This window comes from Accipiter gentilis, chromosome 16 (genome assembly GCF_929443795.1).
Source record: "Accipiter gentilis chromosome 16, bAccGen1.1, whole genome shotgun sequence".
In the NCBI taxonomy this organism is placed as follows: domain Eukaryota; kingdom Metazoa; phylum Chordata; class Aves; order Accipitriformes; family Accipitridae; genus Astur; species Astur gentilis.
In genome coordinates this window covers 18,040,630-18,060,415 of record NC_064895.1, presented here as the reverse complement: position 1 = coordinate 18,060,415, position 19,786 = coordinate 18,040,630, and positions in this window count along the sequence as shown.

Here is a 19,786-nt window from a genome sequence, read left to right as displayed (position 1 = left end):
ATGGATTTTAAAGTATTTCTTTTGTGGGTTTTTTCCCCCCGAATTCTTTCAAACTAGAATAAGCTTTCGTAAATGGTTTGTGGAGAGGAAGAAGAGTGAGTAGAGAGCATCAGGCTGCCAAAATGACATGTTGATCAGGAGAGGACTTAGCTTACCAGTGCAGCTAGTTCTCTAGCCAAAGGGCGAAAGATTGAGATAAAGGATCTTTTTCCTTGCTGGCCTGAGGCCCTGGAAGTATGCTAGGAATGCTGCTGTCCTTCCAGAGGAGCTGATTCAGTTTCACTTGTGGTGGTTTAGTTCCCACTGTCATCATTCTCACGGTGACAGTTGCCATAGTGAGTGAGAAAGTGCCTTGCCTGGTTTTGGGCACTAACACAAAAGGCTGCCTGTCTCTTCTGCAATTTGGCAGGAGCCCCTCTGGTGCGGGATGATGTGTAGTTGTGCACTTACTCGCTGCAGACCTCGCTGGAGCTTACCGGCACATTCCTGGAGAGAGCAAGCAAGTACAAGCAGTGCTGATTGGCCATTTTCCTTAGAGGAAACCTACCACAATATCTGCATTTGGCCCGTGTGTTTTACCAGCTGTTCCCCCAGCACATTATAGACTTCACACCTGTTTTGCAAAAAAAAGAAAATATTTGTTCATTTGAACGAAGCATAAAATGACTCAGCTGGCCACCAAAGGTCCCCTTGCATGAAACCTAACCCATGTTTAAGAAGTCAGCAGTGCAGAACAGCCCTTGGGATGCAATTCCGTGAAGAATTGCACTGCTCTTTTTTTTGGGATCCCAGCTTCCAGAATGGAATTTAGGACACTTTATTTTACACCATTAATCTCCCTGTACAGCAAGAAACCTAAAAAAGGCAATCTAAAAATACACAGATTTTAAAAGGGGCTACACAAAGCCTTTGTGCTGCCATTTAGCACTACCTAAGGACACAGGCTTTCTCTGCTGTGAGGTTAGATGCATCCATCCACTCGGGAGCCAAAAAGTGCAGAAAGCTACTCTAAAAGATATAGTAAAGATTTTTATTTCATATAAGTGACTAGTGCTTTTTCTTCCAAAACACAGTACACTAGCCCTGCTCAATATAGTATTTTAGAGACTGGACCACCTCCATTTACCAAGAAACCCCACTTTCTATCCCTTCTTTAGACAGAAGAGTTCAAATCTGTATTGTCCGACTACCAGAGTAGCATAACCACCAAAATAAAGGTTTCTCATGGGAAGAAATTGGGGTACTTCCTTAAAAGACCAGTCATTTACCTGTAGTGCTGTAGTCAAGGGCGAGATGCACAAACATTCCGAGATGGGCACCAAAACTGGAGAGAAAAAGCTGGTACTTTTCCCAGTGGAAATGAGAGGGTTGGCCACCACTGTTAGTTTTCTGAGTCTGCACCTTAGCATGCTCTGCAAATGTCTCCACACTAAGTGTTTCAGAGAATTTAAACTAAAGAATATTTTGTTTCTAGCCTCTGAAAAGATGCAGGTGCCAGCCCTGAGTCCAATACTCAAACCTGATGTGTTGAAGTATTTTTAAGTATATATAAAGTGCAACTCCAAGGAAATCAGATTTTTTTTCTTGTAGTTGCAAATCAAAGTGCTGTTAGCATTTATCTACCTCTGGATTTGGGCAACAACTAGACAAAGGGGTTATTATTCTACAAGAGGAGATGTTGGTTGAAAACAGCTTGAAAGCCCCTTTAACACCTTTTTTTTTTTTTGCAAATCGAGTCCTGTCAAGCCTGACTCATTTTGGAACACCTCACACAGGTGCTTCTGAAAATATTCTGCTTTTCTGGTTTTGTGTAGATTGCTTCAAAGAGAAAAAAAGTAGAAAAAGCAGAAGAAAGATACGCCTTCATTTTACAAATACCTGACCCAAAATGGAACAAAAGAATGGCCTCATGCTTAAGGCATTGAACTGTTATTCAGGAATGACCTGGAGCAAGTCATTTAATCTGTCTATACCCTGTTTCCATAGCGAAGGTCTCTTTTTCTTCCCCAGCAATTTAAGCAGTAAGCTCTTCATGAGAGAGTTTGTTGTACTTTGTGCCTTTGCATCTATATTAAAGCAGAAAGCTTGTTTCTGCAAGAGCTTCCAAGCACCACTTCAGTAGAGAGATATATAAATAGAATATAAACATAGAACTGAAGAAAACTTTACAATTTTTATGATCAGTTCTGGGGACAACAGTTTAGATTTTGGAAAAACAGGGTTTCCCCTGAATATATTTTTGCAGATGTTGCTTTAGATATATGAATCTAATATTTCACCATACAGTATCATTTGCACACATCTCAGTTTCCTCCAGTCTTAAATGCACACTGCATAATCTGGAAGGATGATCTAATGTCATCCTCATTTGGTGACAGTTTATCATGGGCTATATTCCCTGAAAGCATCATTATTGGAGATGTTATTATTACTGCTTTAGAAATTAAATTATCTCCAAGAAGGAGCTATACATATAAAATGGAATCAAAGCCTCCTTAATCTTCAGCAGTATTTATGTTATAAATTATCTCAGGGACCCAAATTAGAATGTCAAAGGAATTTGGCAGCAGAAAACAAAGGAAGTGCATGAACCTCCCTTAGGACAAATCTGATAGCTCATACTTGCATGTCAAATAGGCACTGCCCTTACCATATAACAATCAAGCCCCAGATCCTCAGCTGGTGTAAGTTATCCTCTCTCTACCATTGGATCCCTGGCAGGTTACACCAGCTGAGGATCTGGCTCACTTGTAATTTATAGCAAGCTTCCATGCCTCAGACTATGCAGCACAGTGTCTTTATCTTGGGATTCTCTTAACAGTCGTGATAGCTTTTACTGAAATGTGGCAATTAGGATTTTTGTGCTTGGAAACAAAATTTTGTTCTTTAGCTTATGTCAATGACATGTAGATGGACACTCTAGAATTTTCAAGGTTTAGTATAAAGAGCAAAAATACGGTAAGTGGGCAAGTGGGCAGGAAGGTCATAAACCACTTTCTTCTCTTAAGGAAAGGTTCTTACTTCTGACTGTACCGAAATAAACTCCACTGTGTATTAAGTCTCCTGCCAGTGTATCATCTAAGAGGAACTGCACTGAATATTTTATTAATAAAATCAAAACTAAAATAAAAATTTTATGTCATGTACAAATAACATTAAAATTGGCAACATTCCTGTTTCCACATTGTTTCATGTTGAGTCAACTGGAAATTATGCTCAAAGTTTAGTATTTGTGAGAGCAAAGGAAGATTGAGATAGGCAGCTTGCATACCTTTTTTTTAATATCTGCTATTATCAATGAGAACAGAACATGCTGCAAAATAGGCAGGACTCATAAATCTTGTTTGCCATGCAAGAATGGGGAAAAATAGGGAGATGCTTCTGAAAGTTGGTAGCAAGAGGCATTGAGCCTTATTCTGAGCAGCTATATTCCATCATTTTTACTACAAAGATTTACGCATTCAACACAGTGGCTTACGGGCTATTATGGAGCCTATGACCTATGTGCCCAGCTCTGAACATCCAGGGTTAACACGGTCACGTTGGTTCTGTACAGATAAGTTAAGGAAGGCAAAGCTCCACACGGGGACTCACAACAGCCTGCGTGTCGGGTGCTAGAACACATCAACCAGCCAACAGAAGTTGCCAAAAGGAAGGGTGTATCTGAATTCTGCCTCTTAGAGGTATTCACTTCCCTTCCTTGACTCTGAGGGTATCTTTGAACCTAAGATTTGGAACCTGAAAACACTCTTAGAATGCCTCCATTTGGAGAAATATCAGGATGTGGCCTTTTGCTCAGTAGTCTAAAGGACAGTGTTTTTGCTACAGAAGTGGGACATTGGAGATCCACGTCCTCTTCAACTTGAGTGGGTTTGAAGTTCTTGTCAGGTGAGTACTGCCACCAGCTGGCTATGCAGTTCCCTGGACTGCAGTTCACCCTCCAGATGAAGATTGGCCACTCTGTGTACCCTAGAAAGAAAGATTTTTTGGATGCAGTAAGTAGAAAAAGATGATGTCCATCTGTCCTGAAGTGAAGCGAGTTCTTCACCTCTGATTATTATACTCATTATGGAATCAAAGAAAAGGTGACTAATAGGACCAAATGTGTAAGAATGAAAATTGACACTGTGAAAAGGAAACCAAAATTCAGAGCTGTGAACTACTGAAGTTGGGAAATTCAAACAACTAACTGGAATCCGATTTCAGTATTCTGCAGGAAGATCCTTATGGAATTACAGGCCTGGTAAGAGGATTTCATAAAATGCTATTGTGCAGGGCAGCAGAAGGCAGTGGTGTCTGGAGCATGGGGTACAGTTCTAGTTCCTCAAGTGCAAAACAGTTAAATTCAAAATGAAAAAGACATAAAGAAGAGCTACCAAGATGTAAACTTGGAACACCTTGCTCTGGCTGATCTGGGAAAAAGGTCTAAGACTGTTGCTTCTCTAAACATGTCAATAAAGTGAGTACCAGGAGGAGGAAAGAGGGATTTTAAGCTAACAGTGTTGGCACAGGAACAGATGGATGTAAACTGGCTAGAAATAAATTATGCTGAAAACTTCACTACTGCATCAAAGGACTGAGGTTCTGGAACAGCTATCCAGTAGCAGTTGTAGAGGCAACTCTCCCAAATCAAAATAACAACATCAAAATTAGTTTTTAAGAGGACTTTGATCACTTCATAAAAGGATTATCCACCATAGTTGCCTCAGGTAACAGGGCATGGGTTTCCATGATCCAAGAGTCACTTTCAGTCTTGTCTTACTGTGAATTTAGAATTTGTTACTAAAATAACATAAATACCTTAAGGTAATTTGAATACTTAAGCAAACAGCTAGATACTGTGGCATATATCTAAGACTGTTCATTAACAGCACAATAGTTATCCCTTATCTGTATTTAAAAGGAAATGGTTTTCCATTTCCTACCGTTAGTCTTTCCTCACTGTATTAATTATTAATGTCTGTGTTTTAATTCTTTTTTCACTTTTTTTTTTAAATGTGTTGGATGCCAGCTTGGTTTGCCCAAGGGACGCTGAGAGATGGATGAATTAGCTGCTACTATTTCAGCTACAAAGCATGTTCTGTAACAGGTTCATATTTTATGTAGATCAAATGCAGAGCTCAACTTGTAACAACAACCAAAAAAAAAAAAAAAAAAAAAAAATTAGTGGCCAGCAAGTAACATCTGAATCTCTGTCTGCCATACAGAATTGGCATACTTCCTTTGGTCAGCAAATTGTATTTTTTTCAAGCCTATAACACTAGCAGGCACAAGTTGCTTTTGAGCTTAGAGAAAGCTCTACCTTTCTTCTGCACCCTGTTGGTGCCTAAAAGCTTCAGTAACAGCTTTGTGACTCTGGAAGTACAGCAGTAAAAAATGACCCAAAGCCAGCAGTGGCTATATGGGTGGCTGCTACACATACTTACTAACACCTTTTGTCTGGAAGTCACTGATTACCAGCAGAAACGATGTGGGAAGCACGCAGAAAAGTGTGTAATCAGATTACAATGCCTCCTTGTAGCTGGAGTTTCTTGTAACCCCTGACCATGTTTTGTTTTCAGCAGCAAGCTCATTGGAATCACATTACCATTTAACATAGATGCAGTTTGCTTTAGCCATAAGCAGCTGGATCTTAAAATCTCACATTGGCCCATATATTTATAATCCTTAACGATTAAATCTTTTTTTAAACTATTATTTGTACTACAAACTTCTCAGCCACTTTTCTAAGATTTTTCTCGAGCTTCAGAAAGCTAAACATAATGGGAAAATGCAAGAAGTCTACTACCTGGTTAATTTTACTTCAAACTGCAGTAAACTCACCTCCATCTGAAGAAAGATATGATAATGGGTAGTCATCTCCTCTCACTTATGTATTGCATTTCAGTTACAGCAAGAAATTACAGCCATAATGGAAGGGAATGGAGGTTGTCAGGGCTGTGAAGAGAAGGAAAATGACTGATTCATGGGCTCTCTAAAAAATTGGCAGCCACTGACCACTAGCGAGCCTATGTTGGGGTTTAAAAACAGGACAGCCTATGAAGCTTTTCTTCTTATTTCATACATTTAGCACCCTTTTGTAATGTTTACACATTCATAGGCTAATATTAGCTTTATGGAGGAAAATATTTTAACTTCTTTTTATTTTAAAAAATATTTCTATTTGTCTGCTTTCTTTTCAGAGCCAGTTATTCTTCATGTAATTTGTAATGCTGTTTTCCAGCAGGAAAAAAAACCAAACAACAACAAACCAGAAATCCCATAAGAATATTTTTGTCTCATTAGAGAAACTGATATGAACAAATAAATTTAAAAAATGAGCTAATGTTCCATATAATATTTTTAAATAGTTGAACCTTAAGTGATTTTTGAACTCCAGGTTTGCAATCAAAAATCAACATTTGTTTATCAAAACTCCTGAGATGGAATAGAAGGCCATATTCAGAATCTCTGGTTATCCTCAAGGCAGCTTCCACAAATAGCAAATTTACACTGGTTTCATTCATGTTAAACAATTTGGCAGGGCTGTCTTAATTTAATTTTATTTATGTCATTTTAATTTTATTGTCTATATTCTGTACAAGTTTATCAGTGATTAAGAAATACTGGTAGCTAGGCTGGATTTCACTGTAACAACAGATTGCTACCTACAACTTTCTAGTAGTAATTATTGACATTTCCTAGGTCACGGAAGGTAACTCTGTCCTTTAATCTTTTATATAAAGGGTCAAATTCCATTCTTAAAACTGAGGATTTTTGTCTCTGCCATTCCTATTGGAAAGATGTGTTGAACTACTCTGCTTTGATGGTTTTAAAGTATTTCTTGCCTCTTGGCCAGTTTATATTAATTTTTTTCTGGTGACAGCACTGACCTTTAATTTAAATAGTTTCATTTTTTCCCCAATTTCTGCATTTATCATTCTGTTGAATCAACAGTTATATTACCTGTTCTCTTCCTTAATTTTATTTAATGGAATAAACCAATTTTCTCCAATAACTATCTATCCTTCAAATAATCATTCCCTTAAGGTTTTTATAAGACCTGCTCATCTGTCAGTGAGAGATAGCATTTGACCATTAAACACAGAACAAAGCCCAAGTTTCCTCTCAGAGAAGGATTTCCAGTCGTGCTCTCCCAATGCTTTCCAAGCCTCAGGTTAATGGCCATGTAGAGGAGGTGAAAAAGTGTTTTCAGTTGATACACTATTAAAACCAGAAGACAGATTTCAGGATTGCCTAACTGTGAGTAATGAATTTATGAACACTAAGAACTACTCCTAAAAACCCAGTGACATCTGGAGCAAGCCAAATAAAGTTTCTGCTGTTGAAATCCTTTGTATGATGTTACCTCTGAATTCCTATAGCTGACTGTGTTTTTTGGCTCTGGTTTCCTTCAGGGGCAACACAAGTGTCTGTAGTTTAAATTGAGACTTCTATTTTTGATAACAGCCACACCACTTCTAAAAGCTTCTTCAGTTACCTCAGATACAACCTGACTGGATAAGTCTTATGTCTGATAAGAAAACTATAAGAAGATGTATATCTGTATTTTATTCTGATACCTTGTCCACCTGACTGTCCCAGCATTTCTACACGTTCTGTACTCTGAATTCATTCTACCACTGCAATGACCACTTTATGTTAAAAATTTCTTAATGAAATACCCACTTTAAAAGTAATAGGTTATTCAAGAAATGAACAAATTTAAAAATACTGAATAGTTTTCTTATTTCTTCTTATCAGTCACATCACACTGGAGTGCTGCTGGATAAATACAAGCTCTTGAAATAGGGGATGGTTACATAATCTTGATGGAGAGGAGTCTGGACCAGTCAATAAGCTTGTCATGAACTTATCAAAGGGTCAAAAATCAAAGGAATTGCCAAAAAGAGGGGCTTAGTGGGCACCCCCACATTGGTAAGTGTCTGCTGCTGACCACCCAGTCAAAAATGGATGGATGGATGGATAAATCTTCTTTAAGCAATTGGAAGGAGTCTTATGATCACAGGCCCAGATAGCGTAGTGGACTTTAACTTCTGCAGTATTTACGGGAAGGACAGCTCCAGGTGTGTGAAAAAATGGTTGGATTATGGGCTTGGGGGGTAGTATTTGATGGTTCAAAGCCTAACAGATGGCCAGCTGTGAGTAATGTTCCTTATAAGCTGATTCTGGAGCCAATGCTCTTTAATATCTTCATCAAAAACCTGGACAATGGACTGTATTCAAGTTTGTAGATAGCATTAAACTGAGTGGGAACAGCTGATGTGCTGGAAGACAGGGCTGTCTCAGGTTCTGGTGGATCTTGGTTAAGTACTGGTACAGGTTATCCAGAGAGACTGTGGAATCCCTATCTTTAGGGTTTTTTACATGTGGCTGATTAGAGCACTGGGCAACCTCTTCTGACTTTCAGAAGGAGGTTGGACTATATGATCTTCTGAGTGCCCTTCCACCTGAAACTGTTCTATGATCATATTATTAACTTGGTGGGGTAAGATCACAAATCTAAACAGGCTCTGATATTTTTTTACTTCGGGGTTTGTGAATTTCTGGGAGACTTTTTTTCTGTTTCTGATGGATCTGCCAAACGTGCAACACAAACAACTTTTTTTTCACTGGAAAATACTGGGATTTAACAAAAACAAACTGGAAAACCTGAAATAGATAGAAGCTAGATGAACTAGAAAAGGCATAGTTTTTGCTGAAGGAGCTGGATGAACTGGATTTTAAACAAACTCTCCCAGCCCCGTGAATCAAATTCAGAACGAAGCCTTCTTTCATAGAATCATAGAATTTCTCAACTTGGATAGCACCCATAAGGATCACCGAGTCCGACTCCCTGCTTCTCGCAGGACTGCCTAAAACTAAGCCATATGACTAAGAGCATCATCCGGATGCTCCTTGAACTCTGACAGACTTCCCTACTTTGACCACTTGCCTGTTCAGTGCCTTGGGGAGCCTGTTCAGTGACCGACCACCCTCTCAGAGGAGAACCTTTTCGTAATGTCCAGTCTGAACTTCTGACACAGCTTCTTTCCATTTCCTTGTGTCCTATCAGTGGTCACCAGAGAGAGGAGATCAGCACTACAAAGTTTGACTGAATATGGCTAGATTCTAGCCTGCTTCCTTACCACACCTTCACAGGCAAAGGCTGGTTTTCATGCTATTTCAACCCATTTCTTAAGTTAAAAGGTGTTGACAAAGCAAATGCATTGCATAACCTATTTTTTATAAACAAAGAAATTTTGTGCAAATATAAGTACCTGATAAGCACTTAGGCTTTGGGGTGAGTCTATGAGTTGAATTACAGCTTTGTATAATTCATGGTTTGTTCTCACTAGTCTGTTCGCACCTTGCTGTGTGGAAGTTTACAAGTAACTCCCTGCGGTGCAAAATGCAAATAAGCTTCATTTAAAGAATAAACTCAACGTGAAGCAGTGCGTTATGACTTTCCTAGAAAATAAGATATTCTGCAGGTAGTTTTGATACTGAAAATGCAGCCAGGTAGTCATAAATTATAGAACTTTCAAAAACTTCCCCTTTTATTTGTAGTGTTGCAAGCCTGCATATGTCAGTACAGCAAAAGCCAAGAAGCCTCTGAGGATTTAAGCAGTATAATGTATTTAACAACAGTATTTCAATGTAGGGAAAAAATAGGCACTTTTTACTACGATACAAAGGAAAAGAGTGTGAATGAAATAAAAATACCTTAGAAATAAGAACTATAAAAATAAAAAGGAAAACTGTTACTTTTGAAGCAAAAAAGAAATGCATTTCTAAGTAATCTTGAATTTTGAAAGTCCTGGCATCTATGCTCAATGGTTGTCTCTTCCCATGTCTGCCTAGCATTTATTTGCAATGGGAACATTTTAATTCATTAGTACTATCATACTAGTATCCTAACTAATAAGAAACTTTGATTTTCCTATGACAAGAACTGCAAATAAAAAGACAGAAGATTATGAGCTAAGTGTGGTTAGTTAGACAAAACCATGAATTAAGCCTTCTTACTTAACTTTAATTAGAGCTAGAAAACTACTAACCTACACTGTCAGAAATCATATGTGTGGTTTGTTTCTAATTTGATTGCACTTTGTATATTACCTAAACTAAGACAGTCTCAACTTCATCTAACTTGCTGGAGCCCCATTGCAGTATGCAGCAGGAAAAAATTATACAGAGACGAACAAAAAAAAAGAGGACTACAAAAGACTAATAAAGTGGAGAATGTTTGAACAAGTTAACTGTAAACCAGCAGTACAGAAATCATCAGGCTAATATGTTCACATATAGGTAAAATGAATATCTAGTATCTTGAGCTATCAAATGTGTAAGGTTCTGTTTACGTAGTTGGGGTCTGTGTCTGCAAGAAATTTGTATCCCTTAATTATCTATGTTTGAGTCACTCTTGAACTAGGAAAAGGTGACACTCACTCTTTGTACAGCCCACGCCTGTACTATACTAATTTTTTTGCATTTTAGAATAACATTTGGGGGCAACAACCAAAGCTTCTAGCACTTATTGTAAAGTAAGTCATCCCATGCATTATTGCCTTGAAACCTGAGGCAGTCTTTTCAAAATACAAACACAGGAAGAGCAAAACCTTGAGATGTTACCAACTCACAAGGCACACAGAAATGAGCCCAGAAAAGCACTGAAAAGCTGTGTTAGTAAGTCAACCAAATTTTAACCTGTAGCTTCTCTAAGGCCAATTTACATGAGCTACATAAATATCAGATATCATCAAGAACATTAGAAAAATATTTACCTTGAAAGACAAGCCAACAGGCAAAGACACCTACCTTGTGTAACACATTTGAAATTCAAAGAGGAGCTTCTAAACCCAGACTGCATCAATTAGTCCAAGAGTAGATATATTAATTTTTTAAAAAACCTTTGTTGCAGGCTTAGTCATCCCAGAAATCCCTTTGTTTTCACTCCTGCATGTCCATCATGACCGGCAAAGAGATGGAACAGGCAAAGTCACCCCTGCCCAGGTAGTGAGGACATGTGAGGAAGGTCTGAGCCAACTCCAGACCTGAAACAAACTACAGGGTCTTGACAGCATGGAAACAGCTACAGCTGAATCCCTTCTGCTTATTTGCCCCATTCCCTAGAAGCAGTTTAGTAAGCTGAATTTGTAAGGCATGATTTGAAGATGCTGCTAGGAAAATGTTTGGATTAAATTTATAGAATTCTTTAATAAATTTGGCATATATTTACACAGAGCTAAGTAAGAAGCGTGATGTCTGCCCTATGCTCGGTTGCATGTTGTGTCATTTTAACTTAGAAAAACAGAATTTCTACCTAAAATTCAAAACTTTGTTAAATTGTTAGCTATAGTTCATTTTCTGCTGTTCTAGATTATCCCTCTCAGAGAGATCTTTGTGCAGCTAGTGTCTGGAGCAAATCTGTGGCTTCCTTGTAGAATTCCTGTGTGACCTTGAGCAAGTATTCGGTTTTATCAAATAACACAATGCTCTGACTGAGCACATGCTAATAAAACTTCCCTACATCATAGGCAGTCTGTGGGAATCAACAGCATTAAATACCTGAGGTGCTCAATAGTCTGATGATTAGGACCATATAAGTAGTTCCATAGTCAATCCCCCTATGGTTAGAACATTGTCAAAGTGTGTGCTCCATGTATCTGTGTCTGATGTGATATTTTCCTAGTACCAAATTATCTGGAGACATTACAAGCAGAATTGTGGAAGGATCAAAAACAGCTCGAGTGGCTCACCCAGTCCCTTGTTGCAAGATAAAATGGCATGCAGCTGACACAAAACATCTCAAAGCCCTTGATTTGCTTTAGTGCCTTTTAAAGTACTTCTTCTGAAGAAGGAATATATGTGTGCACACAGGAGTTATTACCAGCTAAAAACTGTCTGCTGATATCCCACGTTAGAACGCTGCATGTATCTATTCTAAAATCAGATGCGACTTTGAAAAAATATTTGACAGAGGTATGGTTGTCTTTTGATCTTTATGAATTCCTGACATACTTCTACTGATCATGACCTTCCTGCTACTTTCAGAGGTGTACAGAAATGAGAACCATCCCTTATGTGCTGCCAATTTTTATCTTACCAGTGAATAGTGATAATTTTTTTTCTTTTTGTACATTTACAGGGGGTCACTCATAGGCCTGTATGGGATTTTCAACTACATCAACTAAAAGAAAACATAATAATATAATAATGATTATTAATGTAATGTGCAATGCCTGGTCCTATAAAACAAAGTTAAGAAGCTTGCTGTCTTGTACATTAATATTGATTTGGAGATGAGATCACTTTCCACAGAATTTAATGCAGCTTTGGTCTCAGTACAGTACAATCGCCAGTACAATTCTTAAAGCATGTCCTGTTTTTAAGAATAGGACCTTTCAGCTGCAACAGAGAGTTCCTCAGTGGCTGATCTAAACCGCTTCATACAGTAAAGATGGGATCACTGGAGCTGTTCCAGTTTTGCGATGATGACGAGCCTGATAAGCAGATGGGAGACACATTTGTAGACGCTCTTCACTGCTTCTCTGTCAAAGCTTTTCGTTTGTCCACTTACTCTTATGCTTGCTTCTCCTGAACAGAGATTCAACCCCAAATAAAAATCATCTGAGAACTTCTGACTGAGGTAGGAGCTCACGTTTAAAAAAACTAACCAATATGGCTGATGGATACCTGTTTTGCCTGTTTACACCCCTTTATGTGAAGAACTGGAATGCTGTGATATGTCTTCCATGTAAGTTGTGAGTCCATCAGTATCTGATGAAAATCATCTGCTATCTTTCCTAGTAAAGATTTTTGTGCGTTCTCTCAGATCGTTGACAAAGGTGTTATATAGCATAGCAGCAAATCTGACCCCTGCATGATCCATTAAAACACATTCATTCTGTTATACCTCCCTGTGTCTAAACTAACCAGGTTTTAACCTCCTCATTTGATGACAAGTTGCTGATTTTGTTAATCACCGTAACTTCTTAACTGAAATGTTGACTAGTTCCAAATTCAATACTTTGACAAAGTCCATTACAGCAGCAGTCTTGCTTGTAACAATCAAACATTCAAACTTGTGTTTGATTTTTATCTACTCAGATAGGATTTAGGGTTTTTTTGTTTCTCTCTGCTCATATTCATCTAATTCTGTATTAAAAAAATTAATCATCAGCCACTCTATTTTGCCCTGGGGTTGATGTCAGGCTAATGGACTCCTTGTTATTCATGCAAGTTAGCTGAAATGTTAACAAAATGTTAGTTTGCTTTTAGTCTTCAGAACTTCTTCAGCTATCTTAGAGTCAGTGAAAACCACTCCCAAGGATCCTAAGGGCTCCTTTTCCAGTACTTCAGCTTGCTGTAGACAAATTATCAGTACTTGCTGACATAAAAAAATTCTAACACAAGTAGCTGCTGTTTAGCATCTTCTGAAGCTTCCGATTGGAAAATGCATGAAAAGCAAAATATAGTTGCCTTTCCACTTCCTTGTCTTTTTAATCCTTCTGACCAAAAACACAAAAGAGAAATTGTATATAAAATAAAATAAATCTGCAAACTTTTGGAAGGCCTTAATTTCCTTAAATTTGATGGTCAAGAATTCTACCTGTGCCTTTCTTATTAGCTCTAAAATTCTAGAATATTAATATCAAATTATTTACTGTTATTAATAATATCTTCTTTTTTACATTCTGTGCACACTCAGTTTGCTTATGTGTGCACACATTTGTGAGAGAACTTTTGCATATATGTGTGTGTGGAGCTGCTTTCACTTCCTATCAAAGTCAGTTTGTGGTTTCAACCACTGTGGCCTTTCGCAGATGTGAGAATGTGGATTTCTGAATACCTATTAAAGTGTTTTTAAACAATTTCTGATTATTATTCATATGTTTTTAATTAAAATCTGCCTCCTGCCTAATCTGGTTCATAATTGTTTTCAGCTTTTTGAAACTGGCCCTTTGAAAGTATCAAGTGTGTATAGCACTCATTTAGACTTTCTTCTTTTTAATCATTGCAAATATAATTAAAGCAAAATCACCTCTCTCCCATGCTAACGACGATTGCTTTGAAAAACAACTAATATCAAGTAAATTGTTAAATATCCTTTAGATTTTTGCAATTGCGTTCTTATCCTTGATTGGTTTATGTGAATGCCTTTGAGAAGAATTAACATCTTGTAATGCAGCTTGGGTAAAAGTCAGTGCAAAGTAGAACCATATAAGGAGCAGCAGGAGCCAGGTTATTTCTGAGATGAAAACTGAAGGTCAGTCTTTTTCCTAAAAGACCTGACTTTTTCTCAGTTAGGGTTAGTTTTGTTGGCTGAGTGCCACACTAACTACTGCATGGGGTAGAAAGAACTTTGGGTCATTTTCCTGCCCTCCACACTCATGGGCCACTAGCACGCAGTTCGGCTACCTATGTGTTTTAAAAGTTGTGAAGTTTTAAAAATTGTGATGTGTTAAAAGTTGAGAGTCCATCTCCACTTTTCCCTAAATACTGTAATACCTTTATAATCCTCAGACTCAAATGAAGAAATTATGTTTCAGATTTCAAAAAGATACATCAAGTCAGATGTTAAAGTGGTTGGTTTTTTTTCTTTTTAACCAAATCCATGAAACCTGCAAACTTGGATGAGGAGGTCAATCTTCTCTGATACCATAATTATACATTTATGTTTGTTCCTTCTGCTTTAGGCCAAATACAAAAGAGCTCTCAGAATTTTATCTTACAGTGATAACTGGCAACTATGGTGTGTTAAGACCATTCTGCAGGAATCTGACATACATGGAGAGCAATGGAATGGAAAAAGTAGGGTTATTTTTCCTCTGAAATATCTGCAGTTTAGGTAGATCTTTTGATTGTTTATTGAACTCTGAAAGGCAGAAACTAATGGTACTGTAGACCTAAATAACCCCAGAGACATCAGCGCTTGGCAGAAAGCTTTCACAGAAAATCTGTGCTTCCTTCTTACACCTGACTACAGGTTGCATTAATTTCCAGCAGTGTCCTCAGCAGATTGGACACAGGCAGATCTCCAGGTCATACTGACAGTACCATCTGACCTTCTCTACTCTTCGCCCAAAGGACTTTGGGCCTCACAAGCATGAAGTCTGTGGCATCTACTGGTAAAGGTGTCATCAGCTCACCCTCTTCTCTGCCTGGCTGTGATCTCGCAACTGCTTGCTACAGACAGACCTCTAGCATCTTCCGCCAAAATGTCTCCTTTACAGTACAAACGTGACAAAATGAAGGCCACAACTGTAAAGGAAGCTACAGTGGAGGAAACAGGTCGGTTGAACAGACATGGACGGTTTTAGCCACACTTCTGTGTCTTTTGGGTATCTTTATTGTGTCTCAGGTGCAATGCAGAGGAGGAACAGTGGCTTAGAGCACCACAAACCTCCATCTGTCGCACAGTAGGTGCCTAAAGTAGGTCTACCCTGCTCAGCAGTGCTTGTGAGCAGAAAGGGTAGATATACAGTTAAACCCGTAACCTGGTCTTTTATGCTTCTGCCTATCTGACTTGTACGTCCTTGAACTGATCACCTGGGTGACCAGTGTGGGAAATGCAGGTAAGGTGGGGACCCTGGCTCTGTCAGCCGTCACAGCACTCATGGAGTGCCACAGGAGGTGCAGGGAGCAAAGCTGAACTCGGAAATGAAAGTCTTGATCTCTGCCACATAAAAAAAAAAAACAACCTGGAAAACAAAACCAAACCACATTATGATATCATTCGATATAAAAGCTTTTGCTTCAACTTCCGTAGGACAAAATTAAAGCGTTAAATTTTGCAGAAAAGTGTAAGTTTTTCCCACAGAAAAATCCTCACTCAGCTGTAATGAAGATATTTCCCAGCTCCTTCCATCTCTGCTACAGCTTTCTACACTTTGTCTGTGACTTAACATTTTGAGAGCAAAAAAACCCCACACAAAACCTGTGGCTTACTGAGTCACTTACTGGCACAGGGCCTTGTTTAAATATCTTCCTGAAGTGGTTGGCTTGGCGCTCCCTATCTCTGAGGATTTCTAATGGATTGTACTGCCTGAAATTAGGCCAAGCAGTTTTCTCAAAAGAATTGAAGCTTTTTAAATGGTTACTACCATTTCTTTTCAGTTTAAATTTGTCAGCTGATTTCATCCATGGATTTGTAATGCTCTTCCCTTCCCCCTATCCAAAAAAATGGATTTCTTCTTGTGCCGTATTACATTGTCTCTGTTCTGAAAACAACTGAGAACTTCTCCAGCCCCGTTTCTACACTCATGGATCTGGTATTCACCCGTGAAACAGGTGACTGCTGCCTCAGTAACACAGCATCAGTTTAATAAACCAGTATTTTCAGCAAGAATATAATTCCCTGGAGGATGGTGAAGCAGTGGAGCAGGCTGCGCAGAGAGGCTGTGCAGGCTCTTTCCTTGGAGGTTTTCACACCCTGCACAACCTGGTCTGACTCCATAGCTGCCGCTGCTGTGAGCAGGAGATTGGACCAGATGCCTCTGGAGGTCCATTCCAGCCTGCATGATCCCATGATCCTTTCCTGATTGTCGGTTCAGCAATCAGTTTGTTTTCTTTTAAATACAATATTAGAATTCATTTCTAGTTAAAGGTCTTTGTTCAAATCCTTAGATTCACCCATGGCTTCCAAAATACACAGCTATGCAAACATACATCACTGCATCATCAAATTGCACTTTGGGGTTTTCTTCATGTAAAATTCAGTTAATTATCAGAGCTATCTCAACAACTGTTGTCATCAACATGCAGCATTTATTCCCTTCTCTTAGCAGTTCTCAATCAATTCAGCCTCCAACTTTTCCACTTGCCTGGCATCTTTTCTACCTCCATGGTCCTACTGATGAACAGCAGTAGCACATAACGCAATGATATAAATTGCTGTTGAGTTGGAACAGTGTTTTGCCATAATGAAAATGTTCCTCCACTTTGGTACAGACTCGCCCTTACCTTTGAATCTAATATTTTCTGACACTGTCTGGGTGACTTTAACTAATTTTTTGTAGATTTTGTGGATTTGTAGATTTTTTGGTGTTCAAAGTGAGTGTCAGATTTTCTTGTGACAATTGCTTCTCACCTCAGAAACATTAGGTAGCCCATCTTATAAGGGTATTTACAAGAATGAGCACATTTTCCAACTCTACAGGAATATTTTCCTTGACGTGCCATAAACTAATATTTTTCTGGGAAACTGAAAAGATTTGATTTCCACTTGAGATGGTCCTAAACAATTACCTTTATAGCCCTATTGAGAGTAGGGACATTAAATAAATTATAAAGGGCCAAGTACCAAAGCCCTTGCTAAGGACTTGATTGCACAGTAATGGCAGAACTGCATAACTCAATGTACAGACCTGTCCAAGGGGTCTATTTGTAGGAATTCCACTTCCATTTTTAAGTTCAGTACTATATATGGAAACACTATTCCTAAGAAAACTCTCACTCTGAAATTTTCAAAGATGAGTTGCTAGGAATTCTGTTCTAGGAAAGAAGTATACATATCCATACTATGAGGATTTATATAAATACAGGGTTTGCTGTTTATTTCAGTCTCAGTAATTCTCACAATTTATTTTGCAAATTCATTTCAGTATATCCTCCCAGGAGAAATCAGTGCACTGTTTGTATCTTTAGTCTTTGCTATAAAATTGCATTTACTCATTTTAGGCAAGCTAGAAACGTAACTGGTGATGCTGCAGAGTTGATGCTGAATTTTACTTGAAAATACAAAGTAAATGTTATTGGAAAACACAAGTGTAGTGAAGGTATCCCTGCAATATTTGTTAAAAATAGTTCTGAAGTTGGTACTAAACCAGTTTGAGTTCTATATAGAACATCTAACACATTTATACTAATTGTGTTAATATGCAATTACTTATATAAAACCATAACAAAATCCTGGACTTGTGAAATTGGTCTGATTTTTGGCATTCATTTCAGAGAACCAAGATATCACTCAGTGTGGATTTCCAAAAGAATACAATAACCTTTTAAAAGTGATAAGATATTAGGTCTTTGCAAATGAATCAGTACTTCAAAACATACTTAGAAGGGGAAAAAGGTCCTTAGTAGGTTTCTGTGTCTATTTTGTGTGTCAGCAGCAAACGTTCTAAACTGTAAATTATTTAAAAGTGTAGCACACTAGGCATCTCTTTAGGTTCAGATCACTGAATCTGTAATGCAGTCAGCTCTGTAGACAGAAACATTTCTATGTGATGCATGCAAAACATTTCTTCACCAAATTAAGTAATGTAGCAAGTTATATGAACTCCAATGGGACCACATATTAGGGTAATCTAAGCTGTCATGGAGTCATGGACTAGTGAAGAAAGGATTGAAAGAATTAACCCAGTTTCTCTCCTTCTCTTATCAACTGTCACTGGGCAAGCCTAAGTCAGGGGAAGGTACTCAGTACGTGATTCTGCCAAACCTACAGAAATGCTTAATATGATTATTACTTGTCCTTTAAATAGTGTATGTGGATATTGTGTAGCTTTTGTTCTTTTTGGTCTGTCGCAAAACACTTTGCAAATAGGACAAGTATCATTATTCTTTTTATATAAAGAAAATACTGATTTTGTTATATGTCTTATTATTTCTTATTTCTTTTATCTTATATTGTAAAATATATAAAGAAAAAACTCTTTTAAAAAGGAAAATAATTCAAGCCAGAGAGAGGAAAGGTGTCAGAGTTCTCCTTTTGACAATGGGACTATTCATATTATTACAGTTCAGTGTTTCTCTAAACAGGGCAGAATCAAGGGTGTGATTTGCTTCCATTGAGGCATCAGGGTTGTGGCTGTGACATGTTTCCACCAGACAAACCCAGCACCACCTTGAAGACATGAGTACATTTGCATCATATAGCTACAGTGAAAAGTGTTAAAACAGAGGATCCATCTTTTTTTTTTTCTTAGATATTAATAAACCTTCTCCCATTGGGGTAGCAGCAGGTTAGCAAGAATAACAAAACCTTTTCAGTCTGTTGAAAGAAAGAGCCTTACCCAGTCAGTAGCTCTCCTTTGCAGCCATCCCTCATAGCACTTAAATGTCATTTCAAACTTCACTTCATCACCTTGGTGAGCTAATGCACTCTATGGCCTCACCAGATGTGTTTCTCTCAGATGCAGTAAGCACTTTACATGGCTTCACCCTTCCACCCCCTCTCCTGGGAAACTGTCTTGAGAGGATGTTTATATGTTAAATTGCAAGGGAGCTATGGATGAGAAATATCAATTCTGCTATAGCCTATGAACTGATCTACATTTCTTTCAGCTCACTGAAATGGGGTCACATAGCTAGAGACACACAAACCAGGGAGGAAGAAACAGTGGATTGTCTATTGTAAAACTGGAGCCAGATGCCAAGGATATACTTGACAGAGAAGCAAGAGAGAAAGCAGAATTATACTGGTAAAACTATATACAACACATACCTGTCTCTCCAGATATATCTACAGTCAAGATCTGACTCTCTCCTGAAATGTATTAACTACTAGTGTAAATCCATTGACTTTAATTGCATTTATTTCTGCTTGTTACCAATTTGATGGTCAGGTACTGGTGCCCAATCATTGCCTCTTCTAAGATCAGTACTGCCTTTCTGCCAAGTAAAGTAGGTCCTTTGAGGTTGACTTCTCATAAAATTATACAATTGTTCAGGTTGGAAAAGACTTTCAACATCATCTAGCCCAACCGTTAACCTAACACTACCAAGCCCATCACTAAACCCTGTCCCTCGGTGCCACACCTACACGTGTTTTAAATACCTCCAGGTATTTAAAGACTCA